We start from the raw sequence: 14,739 nt of genomic DNA, 5'->3' as shown, positions 1-14,739 counted from the left end.
GATACTGTGTACAATGTTCTCCTGGTTCTGCTCATTTCAGTCAACATCAGTTCATGTAAGTCTTTCCAGGTTTTTCTGAAATCCGCCTGCTCATTGTATACCACAACTTGTTTAGCCATTCCCCAATTGATGAGCATCCCCTCAATTTCCAATTCTTTACCACTACAAAAAGACCAACTATAAATATTTTTGTACATGTGGGTGCTTTTCCCTTTTGTGTGATCTTTTTGGGATAAAGAGCTAATAGTAGTATTGCTGGGTCAAAGGATATGCATAGTTTTATAGCCCTTTGGGCATAGTTCCAAATTGCTCTCCAGAATGGGTTGCATCAGTTCATAGCTACACCAACAATGCATTAGTGTTCCAATTTTTCCACAGCTTCTCCAACATTTATTCTTTTCCTTTTTGTCATATTAGCTAATCTGATAGGTGTGAGGTGGTACCTCAGAGTTGTTTTAATTTGCATTTTTCTAATCAGTAGTGATTTAGAGCATTTTTTTCATATGGCAATAGATAGCTTTGATTTCTTCATCTGAAAACTGCCTGTTCATATCCTTTGACCATTTCTCAATTGGAGAATCACTTGCACTCCTATAAATTTGATTTAGTTCCCTATATATTTTGGAAATGTTAAGGGCTAAAATTCTAGCTAACCTGTCTAAAATATCTAATGAGTGGTCGCCAATAAATTATAAACTTTAGCAAGAGTTAGACTTTTAAGCATTTATTAAGGAGAATAAGAATTTGGTAAAGGGAGAGAAAGGCCTAGATTCCTATCTATTAAGGGGAGAGCACATTTCTAGCTCCGCTCTCCACCAGAGTCCAAAGGAAAGAGAGTTGTGACCGAGCCGCCAGTCTCTTCCTTCTTCCTCCCACTAGCCCACGTCACCTCCTGACGCCAAAGAAAAGACTCCTGGTCTTGCCCTCAAAGACCTTCGCTTCAAGGGCGGAACTCTCCTACAGTAAGTCTCCAGCAGGTGGCGTCATTCCAATCGTTACAGAAACAAGGCCTTTATCAGAAATGCTGGCTGCAAAAATTGTTTCCCAGCTTTCTGCTTCCCTTCTAATTTTGGATGCATTGCTTCTATTTGTACAAATTTTTTTTAATTAAATGTAGTCAAAGTCATCCATTTTGCATTTCATAATATTCTCTATCTCTTGTTTGGTCATAAATTCATCTCCTTTCCATAGATCTGAGAGGTAAACTATTCCTTCCTTTCCTAATTTACCTATGGTGTCACCCTTTATGTCTAAATCATGTACCTATTTTGACCTTATTTTAGTACAGGGTGTAAGATGCTGGTCTATGCCTGGTTTCTGACATACTATCTTCCAGTTTTCGTCAAAAAGTGAGAAAAACAACAATTTAAAAGCAAGGCCCCCTATTCCTGAAATAATCTTCAAGACTCTGGGTACCCTTGCAGTCCAAAATTATTCTGGGAATATAGGGATGCCAATCTAACAATTTAGCTTGGTGGGTGGGGCTAAAGGCTTGAGACCTTTTATTTTGCAATCTCAAAGGCAGGCCATGCCCTAAATCACTTTCTGTGGTTCTTTCCAAGCAATGCTGCACTTTCTAATACCTAAGGATTGGAAAAATATTACACAGATGTATTGTATACATTTTCTTCAGAGATCTCTGCTAAAACTTCTCCCAGCCACACACCTACTCCTGCCCCACATAACCCTCTACACATCCTTTTCCAGGGAGACAACCAACTACAATTCAATGTGAATTTGTTTTTTGGGGGTTTTTTTCAGTGAGGCAATTGGGGTTAAGTGACTTGCCCAGGGTCACACAGCTATTAAGTGTTAAGTGTCTGAGGCCAGATTTGAACTCAGGTACTCCTGAATCCAGGGCCGGTGCTTTATCCACTGCACCACCTAGCTGCCCTGATTCAATGTGAATTTAAGGTGGTTAGGAAGGGGCTGGGGAAAGTTAGCATACTGAGACAGGGAAGGTCACCCATTCACCAGTCTCCTGGGGCAGCAGAATCTTCTAAAGGCAGCATACACCAAAAAGGGAAGCTTTTCTGTGTTATTTTTTTGAGTCAAGCTTTATGCATTAGATATTTTTTTAAAAACCTCTCAGTCATTATACAAAATTTGCTTTGCCATCATGCACGGTAAAGTTGTAAAATGAAATGGGCTGAAAATACCTATAATTCGCATACAAAATCCTATCTAAAAGAATTTTCTAAAACAATGACTGTAAATATGGCATAACACAATGCTACCCAATACTGAATTTTTGACAAACATGAATATCAATAAAGCTAAAAAAATTTTCTATGGCAGAGACAAATATAGAAAATAGATACAATAACAACTTACTCATTGAAGTAAAAGGAGCCAGTTCTTTATTTTAAAACATTTCTTGAAATAATTTAAAAGAAAATAAAATTAGGCATTTTAAACTAAAGAAAAGCCAATTGTGATGATCAGATACAATCAAGACATAAGAGGCTAGCTTAAAACCCACCTATTTACTAGAAAAATGAAATGTATTTGGGACTGATGGACAAATTCTTAAGGATCTAATTATGATGTAAATCATTGTTCAGTAACTTTCCCCAACTCTATTGTATCATACAAAAAATTAATCATATTTTTAGTTCTCTCCATTCTCATCTCCATTAACAACGGAGAAGGTCTAACCTGTGAATAATTTTTATTCCTCATTATTTAAAGATTATTGTTCCAGTTAAGCAAGTCTATTCATTCTACAAAACTACCCACAAGGTCAAATTTAATAATGTTTTAATGTTAAGTGAATTATAAAAGTACTTTTACTTTTGGGGCTTTTATATGGGTAACGGGTGGAGATGAAGTCCAGACATGTGCATGTATCATAACATGCAATATATTCATCCTACTGACCCAACAGGTCTCAGGAGAAGAAATAACTTGATGTTTTTTATAAATCTCCTATGTTTTTCACAAGTGTGTGTTTACAGTTTAGTTAAAAAATAAGCTTTAAAAACACTCATGGGGCAGCTAGGTGGTGCAGTGGATAGAGCACCGGCCCTGGATTCAGGAGGACCTGAGTTCAAATCCGGCCTCAGACACTTAACACTTACTAGCTGTGTAACCCTGGGCAAGTCACTTAACCCCAATTGCCTCACAAAACAAAACAAAACAAAACAAAACAAAAACACTCATGAGGGTCTGTTTTATTGCTAAAATGTCAATTGTGAAATGAAGAAAAATGAAAACCAAGAAACTCTTTCTGACCACCTGATGCCTGTAGCATGTAATAAAGAAGAAAAAGCAGTAGCAGCCAGAGTCAATAAAAAAACTCAACATCCAAAAGCTCAAACTAAATATGAAAAGATATGTGCAGGATGCTTTCCTTGCCTTTAGTCAATTTCATCCTCCAAATGCACAGACTATCTTTCCCCTGCAACCATTTCCAATGCTACTGCCCTGCATGTAAACTTCCATTTTTGCAAAAGTAAAATTAAGCAATCAAAGCTGAAGAAAAACTGCCACCCACACAACTGATTTTTTTTTTTTAAAAAACAGGGAGCTTGGTTAATAGCTATAGAAAATAAAACCTCAATAGACAAGAAGGTGAGTCAAACAGCCTTCCGTGACTTAAATTTTTTTCAGGAATGTGAGTGCTCCAAGCGAGCTCTAAATCTAAATTCTAATCGTAATGGTTCTAAGACAAGGTCTTTCTAATTTTTTCCTTGCAATTTTTTCCCAGGCATGTAACACACCACAGTTTGAGTTGAAGCTGTTCACAGGGTTCATTTTCAACAACAATAACCTGTAATTACTGAAATGAAGGTAGATGGCTGGGTAAAAGACACAATATTTAAGATGCAATGTGAGCCTACATACATTCTCCCTTATTTGTATCCATCCAAGACTACGCCACACTTACTAAGGGCAGAACAAGAAAAAGAGGTGGAAAGATTTAAAAACCCAAATCCTACTATATACCTTATAAATCCATTTTTTAAATGGCATTAGGCTAAAAAAGGAACAAGTCAAAAATTCTTCAAGTTAAGCTGATGGTAGTTCCTGCATGCTTGCAGTTTCAGACTCTGCTGCTTCTCCCTAGGCAAGTTCACTTTTATCTAAATTCCCACAGTACCCTGTTGCTATCCCTTGTAACCAAAAGCCAAAAGCATTGGATTAGAAATCATTCCAAAGAAAGAATAAAAGAAGCTTACCACAGATCAGCGAGAAGTACATTTTCCCGACTCTCTCATTTCACATGCTCTCTTACATTCAGTAACACAAATGAGGAAGCTCAAGTCTTTCACTTAGCTTCTGGCAGAGAGAGTGGGTGTAACTCATTAAGTTTCATGCAATGATGAATCTGGTCATTTGGGTGTGTAGGAAAGACTGTTTCTCTTCTCCACCCACTACCACTTCCCACCTCCCTCTTCCCAGCCTTCTCTAGCTTTTCCCCTCAGGCATTCTCACCTAGGAGAACTCAGGCTTCCTGGCATTCAGTGTCTTAGCCCCCAGCTCCTCTAATCTACCGAGAGACTCCTACCAGGGTCTTATTTATACATTTTAAATGAACCATACTTTTCCATATAGTGTGACAGCTACTGTCAAAAGCACAGGCATAAGCCAAATTTTGAGAGAACCACAAAGCAAGAAAGCCCTAATATGGCTTTAGAGAATAAAAAAGTTCTAAATTCCTTAGGAGAAGATAGGTAATTCAGCCAATCAATATAACATTCAGCTGATATTAAAGCTATTAAAAATGAGATTGAAAACAAAACTCAAACATTTATTTGAATCTTTGGATTATAATGCATACAGAATTAAAGGAAAGAAATTAAACAATTTACAGCTTAAGGAGTTAACAAAAGCTCTCACAAAAGGCTTCCCAATAGGAAGGAAGGAAACAATCCTACTATGCTATGTAGCAGGCTCTGCACCAAGCGCTTTAAAAACATTATTGTATCTGATCCTCACAAAGCCCCTATGAGGTAGGTGCTATTATTATTTCCATTTTAGAGATGAAGAAACTGAGACAGAAAGAAGTTAAGTGTCTTGCCCAGGGTCACATAGCTTCCAAGTATCTGAGGCTAAATTTGAAGTCCATTCTTCCTGACTCCATAGCCCAGTGCTCTTACCTACTTAGCCACCTCTATATCCAACTGTCCTGATTCCACAAGCATGGATATTGGATCACAACCTCAAAATGACTACATCATTTCTCAGTGCCTCATGGGGGGCATATTTGATTTAAAGACCGTGAACAGAATCAGAAACTACACCTTAGTTTAAAAAGAAGTACATCATTAGACACAGACACACCCTTCATAGATTCATTGGACAGATTATTAGAGAATTATCACCTAATACTCCTCTAAAGATCTCCTCTGGTGCCTCATGGTGGAGCTGACCCTGAGTTTTCAAAGGCTATGGCAGCAGAGTACAAGTTGTAGCAAATCCTACTAAACAGGAAGGGGGAGAGTAAGCTTGGCAACGAAGGGATCACAGCTAAATTAGGAGAGGTTCATCACCAGACAAAGGAGGGAATGATTAATTTTTTGGCCTCAACAACTTACACACTTTCTATTAAGTCATAGAGACATGATCTGTATCTGAGGAGTACTTACTACAACAAAATTAAGGGATCTTTGAAGCATTAGTGTCACAGCTGACAAGCCAGCAGTTATGTAATACTCACAAAACTAGTATATACATTCTATTGAAAGTACTGTCCTCATAAGGCCACACAAAAAAAAATAAGCTAATGTTACATGAAGGGCTACTAAGTGTCACAGTGGATTAAATGTCTTACTAGCTGTGTGACCTTGGGCAAGTCACTTAATCTTGTTTGCCTCAGTTTATTCATTTGCAAAATGAGCTGGGAGAAGAAAATGGCAAAGTACTTCAGTATCTTTGCCAAGAAAACCCCAAAAGGTGTCACAAAGAGTTGGACATGACTGAAGTGACTGAACAACAATGTTACATGAACATAAGTCTCCAAAATTTTCCTAAAATTACTAACATGAGCTATCTTCCTGAGAACAATTTCCAACTCTAGATCTGGCACCTCAGCTCCCACCTGCAAGACCCTGGGCTCATAAATGGGGAATTGTTCACCATATCTAGTCCAACTCAGACTTACTAAGCATCTCTCTGGCCATCTTCATGCCATACTGCTCCTCCCCAAACTCCTCCCCATTCCCCTCAATTTCCATCTCCAGCTCTGGGAACATTAATCAAACCAATACTTCTACTACTTGTAAAACATGTCAATCAATTACCCTATGACTCTGCTTCCCATCTTTGACCAAAAAAACTCCCTGGCCACTACTCCATTGTTTGAATCCCCAGTCCTTAGCACAATGCTTGACACATGGTAATGTACTATCAACTTAAATGCTTTTTCATTTCAAAATATATATTCATTCATTCATTGACATCAAGTTGACTCTTCTTTCGCACTCACATTCCATAACAATCAGTTGCCATATACTAGATGTTGTAGAGCTACAACTTCTCTTGAAATCAAACCCTTCTCTTCAATGCTACTCTAGCTCAGGTGCTCATTACCTCCTGCCAAGGCTAAGGTGATAGACTCCTAATTGTTCTCCTTGCTTCTACTCTTTTTCCTCTGAATTCCATTCTCACAACAGCCGCCAAATGGATATTTCTAAAACACTCTCCTGTTCATGAGGCTGATATGACTTTTATTGCCCAAAGACTGTATGGTCCAGGCCCCCAATTCAGGTAATGTGGTCACAAAAAGCCCAGAATGTAATCACAAGGTGGTAAAGAGGTGTTTAACTAACTAGAAAGATGTGTCTATACCTTGATGCCTTTATGATATGTAAATGTTTCTCTTGATTAAGAAGAGAACAATATGATTACATGGGCAAACAAATAAACCATTCTGAGTGGTTTAAAGAAGATTTAGATAACTCCCAGTCCTTCCAGGACATGAAAATTACTCTCTGCTCCCCCTTCTATATCTTTCATGTAGCTTTGCAAAGAAGATACTGGACCAGTAGGTGACATATCCAGTTGGTGTTGTTCATCTTTTGTTCTTTACAAGGACCATGACATGGGGTGATGTCATGACTTGCAGTGAACTGGATTTAAGTAAGGGAAGGCTGTGCGAGGTCACCAACCTCACTCTCTCCTCCAGAGCCATCTGGGTCCAGTGGCAAGATATACATCAGGATGACTGGAGATGGCCCTGGATGTTTAAGGCAATTGGGGGCCCAGGGTCACACAGCTAGTAAGTGTGTGAGGGGAGATTTGAACTCAGATCCTCTTGACTCCAGGGCCAGCATTCTATCTACTGTGCCACATAGCTGCCCTGATGTATCCAGTGGCAAACAATGATAAATACATCAGACAGATGTAAATACAAAGAGACAAAAACCCAAGGAGGGAAGCAGCTTCAATCCATGTGTGCCCTGGCAGAAGAGAGGAGAGTTAGACTATAGTGACAAGCAGATTCTGGGAACTTGGCTAAGCAAACAGTATACCCAAAGGAAGCTACATGAAGACTACAAAGAGAGAGCATTTCTACATGTCTACAATGCTCTCCTCCTCTTAGATGTCCTCAGTTTTTTTAGAGCTCAGCTCACACACCCATGAGGTTTCATATCCCCTTCTCCAAAGGTTAGTCTTGCCTCTCCCATCCCCTAAAATTACTTCATATATATTTTGTATCTATTTATCTGTGTGCATGGAGTATCTCTTTAGGAATCATGAATTCCTAAAGTATATGGCCCATTTAAAAATTTTTGACATTGTATTCTCCAGTGCCCAGCACAGCTCCTGGTACAATGTAGGCATTTAATAAATAATTGCAGAATTAAATTAAATCATCAGAGTGTAGTAGGGGGTTGGATTGGAGAGCTTCCCACAGAGCTGGGCATGCACACTTTGGCTACATGAGGAGGAACATGTTGTTCTAGACTAGAGAGGAAAGGAGCTATACCAAAGAGGATTGTTGACAGAGCTGCCCACTCTGAGCCAAAAGGAGTGAGGAGAAACAGCTTCTAGCCTTTTTTTTTCTTTTAAAACACCCTCTTTGCTAGCACCCAACTAATATCAACTTTCTGTTAGTTTTTCCAAAGTAAGGGGAGTAGATTCTCTCCTTTCCCTTCTCTTCCCTTCCCTTCCCTAGCAGGAGCTATGGCAGCTCATGTGCATGGAAATAAGAATGTGTGTCTACCTAAGTGAGCCAAATACTTGATCAGAAATCTGGAACTGCCTCTTCTTTGTGTTTCTTTCCCTGAGCACAGGTTGCTGAACAGGGGTTCTAATCAATGAAAGTTTCCAGTCCTGGCAATGACCATTTGAGTTTAAAAGGTTGGTCATTCCTGAGTAGTAAACTGTCAGCAAGGGTACTTCCTGCAACTCTGTGATTTCTCCAAGGGGGAACAAATCAGTTTGTGATTGTGCTGGAATATTAAAGTCCAAGTCAGGGTGAGGGTGGTCAGAAGACTTCAACCACAAGGCTGCTGCATGAATAAAACAAACTGAAAATAAAGTGAAATCTGTCAAGCAATCCCACAATTCTCCTGCAAATTTCCTACTTCCAGTAAGAAAAGAAGTGATAGGTTATAAATTATTTTTGAAATGTGTGTTAACTTGTATCTATGGATCTTTTCTAATAAGCCCTTTCCTTCTTTTGTGATAATGGATACATAACTATTCTGTATCTGACTGTGTGAGTAGACAGACGTACACAAACAAGAGATGTTTTGATGATAGAATTGATCAAATCTGACAAAGTATTGATGTGGAATAAGTGAGAACAATGAATAAAAGATAATACTGAGGTTTTTACCCTGGGTGACAAAGCAAATAGAAGTGCCCTCAACAATAATAATAATAATGTTGGGAGGAAGAGATTTGGAAGGAAGGATGAGTTCTGTTTGGGATATGTTGATGGGACCCCCAATTCAAGGTTTCCAAAAGCAGTTGATAATGTGAGATTAAAGTTCAGGAAAGAGATTAGGAATGGATACTTAGAACTGGAATTCATCTGCATAGAGGTAATAACTGAATCCATGGGAATTGATGAGATCATCAAGGGAGACAGTATAAAGGGAAAAGAAGGAAAGGACCAAGACAGTGGATATACCCACTAATTGTGGGTGTGACAAGCATGAAAATCTAACAAGAGACTGAGAAGATAGGCAAAAAAAGAGAGAGAGACAGAGAGAGGTCACAAAAGACCAAAAAAGAGGGAGCATCCAGAAAGAGAGAGTAGTCAACAACATCTAATGCTGGAGAGAGAGCAAGAAGCAAGAGTATGAAGGACAACATTGGTAACACTGGAGAAATAAGAAGTGGCAATGGGAAGCAAAGAGTATCTCCCTTACCATGGCCACTGAGTTGGTAAGAATAAGTGAAAGCACAACCAATATTGAAAAAGGTGAGCAGTGATGATGCACTGTCACCATAAAGGAGGCAGGACTCAGTGAGAAGCACAGGATGGAAGAAATTAGAAAAAAAAATAATGGGGCAGCTAGGTGGTGCAGTGGATAGAGCACCAGCCCTGGAGTCAGGAGTACCTGAGTTCAAATCTGGCCTCAGACACTTAACACTTATTAGCTGAGTGACCCTGGGCACTTAACCCCAATTGCCAGAAAAGAAAGAAAGGAAGGAAGAAAGAAAGAAAGGAAGGAAGGAAGGAAGGAAGGAAGGAAGGAAGGAAGGAAGGAAGGAAGGAAGGAAGGAAGGAAGGAAGGAAGGAAGGAAGGAAGGAAGGAAGGAAGGAAGGAAGGAAGGAAGGAAGGAAGGAAGGAAGGAAGGAAGGAAGGAAGGAAGGAAGGAAGAAAGGAAGGAAGAGGTTTAAGATGAGAAGAGGGTGGTTAATTATAGGCAGGCTTTCCAGAGAGTACAGTGGAAGAGGAAGGTAGACCTGGAAAGGGACGCAATATTGTTGAGAGGGACTGATGTGAGGGGGTAAGCAAGTGGAGAAGGGAAACAGAGTTTTTACGTTAGCAGCAGGAGGGTCAGAAACACTGGGATGGAGAATGGGGAAAGGATGCAAGGCAAGTATGCTGAACATTGAAGAACAAAACTTCTCTCTTTTAGAAAAAATTGGTAGCTGTCAAGTCTTATGTGATCCTTCCTGTCTGTCACTTCTTGGTAAATGAATGCTTTCTTTTCGAGTCATTTGCAGTATTTTTACTATGACCTAGAAACTCTAGATTTTGGCTATAAAATTTCTGAGAGTTTTCATTTTGGAGCTTCTTTCGGGGGGTGATTAGTGAATTATTTCTATTTTTACTTTGCCTTCTAGTTCTAATAGAACAGCAATTTTATTTATTATTTATTGAAACATGGTATTCAGGCTTTTTTTGGTCATCCTTTTCAGGGAAAAGGAAGGGAGAAAATAAGTAATTCATTAAGCATCTACTATGTGCCAGGCACTAAGTTAAGCACTTTAAAAAAAAAAAAAGTGTCTCATCTGATCCTTGTAACCCTTGGAGATAGGTGCTATTATTATCCTCATTATCCTCTTTTAAAAAAAAACAACACAATTAAGCAAACTGAGGCAGAGAGGTTAAGCGACTTGCCCAGGATCACACGGCAAAATGTCAAGGCTAAATTTAAATTCACATTCAACCCTGCCCTCCATCCACTTCATCTAGCTTGCTCATGGTGAGTCTCAGATTATCTGTCCTTGACCTTTTTCCAAGTTAGTTCCTTCTGACAGGAGAAGCATATTTTTTCAGTGTTTTGATTTTGTTTTTAATGTTTTTCCCTATAAAATCCCTTATTTCTGTTTAGTTCATTTTAACTTTCAGAGTGTCTGTTACTGGAATAAAGTTTATCACTGTGCATCCTAAGATATTTATCATCCTTCCAATTCTTCCTTCCATTTACCTCTCATTTCATTTATAATTATATTTTGCATTTTGTTTAATTTTTTCCAGGTATTCTGTGAACAGTGGTATTTTTGGAGGCTCATCTAAGCTTTTCAGTCCCTGTTCCCAGGCACAGTGATGGAGATTTTAGCTGTCACTGAATTGTGCCTGATCATCATTAACAACTTTCTATCTTATTTGCCTGTCCTCATGCTAGGTTTTCCAGTGGACCCCTTTCTGGTTTTTGGCTTGTTGTCCTGTGCTGGATAAAGGTAATTACTGAAGATATGCTTTACATTTCTTGAATATTATTTGGTCTGGTATGGAGTAATTTTTCTAGAGGGACCCTATTAATCCTTTTTGGGAGACCCTAAAAATAAGTCATGCCTAAACTTTATTTAAATTTTCCGTGAGATAGGGGCAGCATGGCATAACTAGCCAGAGAAAGCAAAAAAAGCCGAATGTCCTCTCTATGGGTTGAATTCCCCCAGGGCTGAACCTGGTCTTTCTGAAAGCAGACTCAGGGAGCTCTTGTGAGTAGGAGCCACTAAAGCCATCGGTAACAATAGCAAAACTATGACTCTTCCAAAATTTTCCTCCATATCACATATTTTTGACAATAAGGGAAATATTTAAGTCACAAAGCATGACATCACTATTTACATGAAAAGGCAGTCTGGTATGCTGAATTTGGAGACATAAGTGAGTTGAATTCAAATCCTGCCCCTTTACTTGTCTGTGACCACTGGCAAGGCATGTTTATACCTAAATCTCCTTTTCCTCCTTATCACTTATAACATTTCACAAGAAACATAATTCCTTTGTTTGACAATATACACGAAAAAATTGAAAGACAAGATGATGACAATGAATCTACTAATATTTTACCAGGAGAAACCCTGGTAAAAAAATCTGTTAGGACTGAAAATTAGGGTTCCATGAAAATATTTGTGGATACCTCATAGGGTACTTTGCACTCCAGAGTTTGAAACAGTGTGTGAACAGAGCATGATTAAAAATTTTAAATCTTCTATTTTCATCAGGTTCCATAGAGGTTTCAGAAGAGCTAACACTGGTTAGAGATTATTAACAAAGAAGACTGAGATAAAACAAAATATTAAACTTCAGTTATACAGTTGCACTTTATGTACATGTATACATTCAATGTGCACGTGTATTTTGCCTCTCATGCCAAGTCATTTATTAACAAGCCATAGGAAATTTGCAAACTTTCTCCACTTACTAAAGAACAGCTACTCCCTGGGCAGAATGCAACATTTGTAGACCCCCCACCTTCCATATCATATTCCACCTTGCCCCATTTCGTCTCTCCCCACAAAGCTACAGCAGATGACGTAACAGAAAGGAAATCACCCTAAGTCATCTGAAATTCCCAAGAGACTTTCTAATTTACTGTTTTGAAATCCTAGAATTTTTCTGAAAATACACATAAAAGGAAGGAAAGGAAGATTGGGGGCCTGTAAAAAGAAGCTCATGTTAATGCATAAACTAAAAAAGTATATAATATGCAATCACACAAACAGTAGAAGGAGAAAACTTTTACAATTAAATTCTCTGGAGAGTCTGGTAATGATATTAAATAACATTTCAATATTTCAATACTTCAAAGATCTGTGATCTCTTCAGCATGGGTCATAAGCCCTTTAACCTCTAATGAGCTTTAAAACTTCACTAAGACTTCTGGGTCCCCCGTGTAAGTTAGTAGGTGGCCTTTTGAAGTTGTAGTGGACCAAATAAATAAATAAATATGTAGATAGATAGATAGATAGATAGATAGATAGATAGATAGATAGATAGATAGATAGATAGATAGATAGATAAAACAAGTAACAGTAGACCAGAACATGAACCTATACAGGCTTGGGATAAGCTGGTCCTCAGACAAAAACAATACTTCACAGGTCTGGTACTTGAAACTCTTACAGGATCTATCTGAGCTTATGTTTCAGTAGCATAGTTTTTGAGAACTAAGGGTTTTACCTACATGCGAAAATGTGCATCGTAGGGTTTTGGTGGAAGAAGAGGGATAGCAATAGTGGGAAAACCAATAAACAATTTTATCACAGTAAAGATCCTAGATCATAATTCACATTTTTTCATTCCTAAGGAAAGCTTCAAAAAACAAACCCTTAAATTATCTTTTAAAGACAAATTCAGTTGTTGGAAAGACAGGGAATACAGAAAGACAGAAACTGACTGTGTGTGCAGATTCTAAGATGCAGCAAGGCCACTCTCTTCAGGATTGGGAGGTAGGGGTGGAAAGAGACTATCTGGGGTAGAACAGCTGGGCGGAGAAATTATAGGCCATAATTATTACTAACAACTGCTAAGCTCAGTTATTTGTACACTGCTGAAGAAGCACATGGGCTTCCAGTACCCACTAATCTTGGCACCATGAGGCAAAGCCCTAGTTATAGTCTGTGTGAATATGAGAGTACTTTGTAAAGTGTCAAGTGCTTGACAAACACAGGGAACCCTGGTGTTCCAAAGCATCAACTTTGCAAGCATGGGACAAGGGTTTAAATACCAGCTCTGTTAATTTACTTATTCCTTCTAGTACCTTGCTCTGTCTTCTCTTAGGGCCCTTTTCTGAGAGCCATGCAAATCTTGCATCCCTCCAGAATTTTGCCCCCAACCTCCTTCCCCTATCTTCTCCTACCTTCCCAGCAAATCCTGGCATTCCCAGAGAGTTCATTCATCTCAGAGATCAGGTTTTCAACTCAGGGCCTTCTGCAGTACTCCAGAGATAATTCCTGGACCACCTCCTACCACTACCTTCTAACTTCTAACTTCCCTCCCTCATATCACCCCTCCCATGAGGTGGCAAACAATCAAATATGAGTTATACATGTATGATTATGTAAAATATAACCATATTTGTCATTTTGTACAAGAAAACTTGAATAAAGAAAAAAATGAAAGAAAATGAAAAATAGCATGCTTCAGTCTGTTCCATCACTATCAGTTCTTTCTTTGGAGGCAGATAGTATGTTTCATCAATAGTCCTTTGGGATTGTCTTGGATCATTGTATTGTTGAGAATAGTTAAGTCATTCACAGTTCTTTATCAAACAATATTGCTGTCTCTGTGCACAATGTTCCCTTGGTTCTGCTCACTTTACCATACATTAGTTCATACAAGTCTTTTCAGGCCTTTCTGAAATAATCCTGTTTGTCATTTCTTATAGCACATTAATATTCCATCACCATCACGTACCACAGTTTTTTGGGGGTTTTTTGTTTGTTTGTTTTGTTTTGTTTTGTTTTTTGCCAGGCAATGAGGGTTAAGTGACTTTCCCATGGTCACACTGCTAGTAAGTGTCAAGTGTCTGAGGTCGGATTTGAACTCAGGTCCTCCTGAATCCAGGGCCGGTGCTTTATCCACTGCGCCACCTAGCTGCCCCCTATACCACAGTTTGTTTAGCCATTCCTCAATTGATGGGCATTCCTTTGATTTCCAATTCTTAGCCACCACAAAAAGAGCTGCTATAAATATTTTTGTACAAATAGGTCTTTCTCTTTTGGGGATGTCTTTGGGATATAAACCTAGCAGTGATATTGCTGGATCAAAGGGTATACATGGTTCTATGTAGCTAATCTATTTTCAATACTCTTATGCTCTGTCCATCCCAGTGGTGATTTGAACCCCATCCCAAACTTCCTATTCATTTATTCCCATCCCCCTCAACAATAGGCCCATAATATCCCGCTACGAGATCTACTTGCCCCTTTGTGCTATGCTCTCTGGAATGCCTGCTCCATCATTAACAAACTTCCTCTCATGCTAAAGTTTTTCATTTCTGACTCTTCTGTCTTCTGGAATTCAGGGAGACCTGGTGCCTTCCTGATGACAGAGCACTCCTGACTACCTTTTCCACTACTGGCTGTATTCCCACTCA

At 38.9% G+C, this 14,739-nt stretch overlaps 1 protein-coding gene across 8 annotated transcripts in view; it reads right to left on the bottom strand.

Annotated features, from left to right (window-relative positions):
* Positions 1–14,739, bottom strand: part of TIAM1 (TIAM Rac1 associated GEF 1) — a 323,266-nt gene that overhangs the window by 189,113 nt on the left and 119,414 nt on the right. For 2 of the 8 annotated variants that reach the window (XM_043994257.1, XM_043994254.1), the window contains exon 1: positions 4,182–4,298. The exons of the other annotated variants lie outside the window; for them this stretch is intronic. The gene's annotated coding sequence lies outside the window, so the exon portion shown is untranslated. Of the gene's footprint in view, positions 1–4,181; positions 4,299–14,739 lie in introns of those variants that run through there. 8 annotated transcript variants of the gene reach the window in all.

The sequence above is a fragment of the Dromiciops gliroides genome, chromosome 3 (assembly GCF_019393635.1).
Source record: "Dromiciops gliroides isolate mDroGli1 chromosome 3, mDroGli1.pri, whole genome shotgun sequence".
Lineage (NCBI taxonomy): Eukaryota > Metazoa > Chordata > Mammalia > Microbiotheria > Microbiotheriidae > Dromiciops > Dromiciops gliroides.
This window is presented reverse-complemented; position numbering and strand designations above follow the sequence as displayed.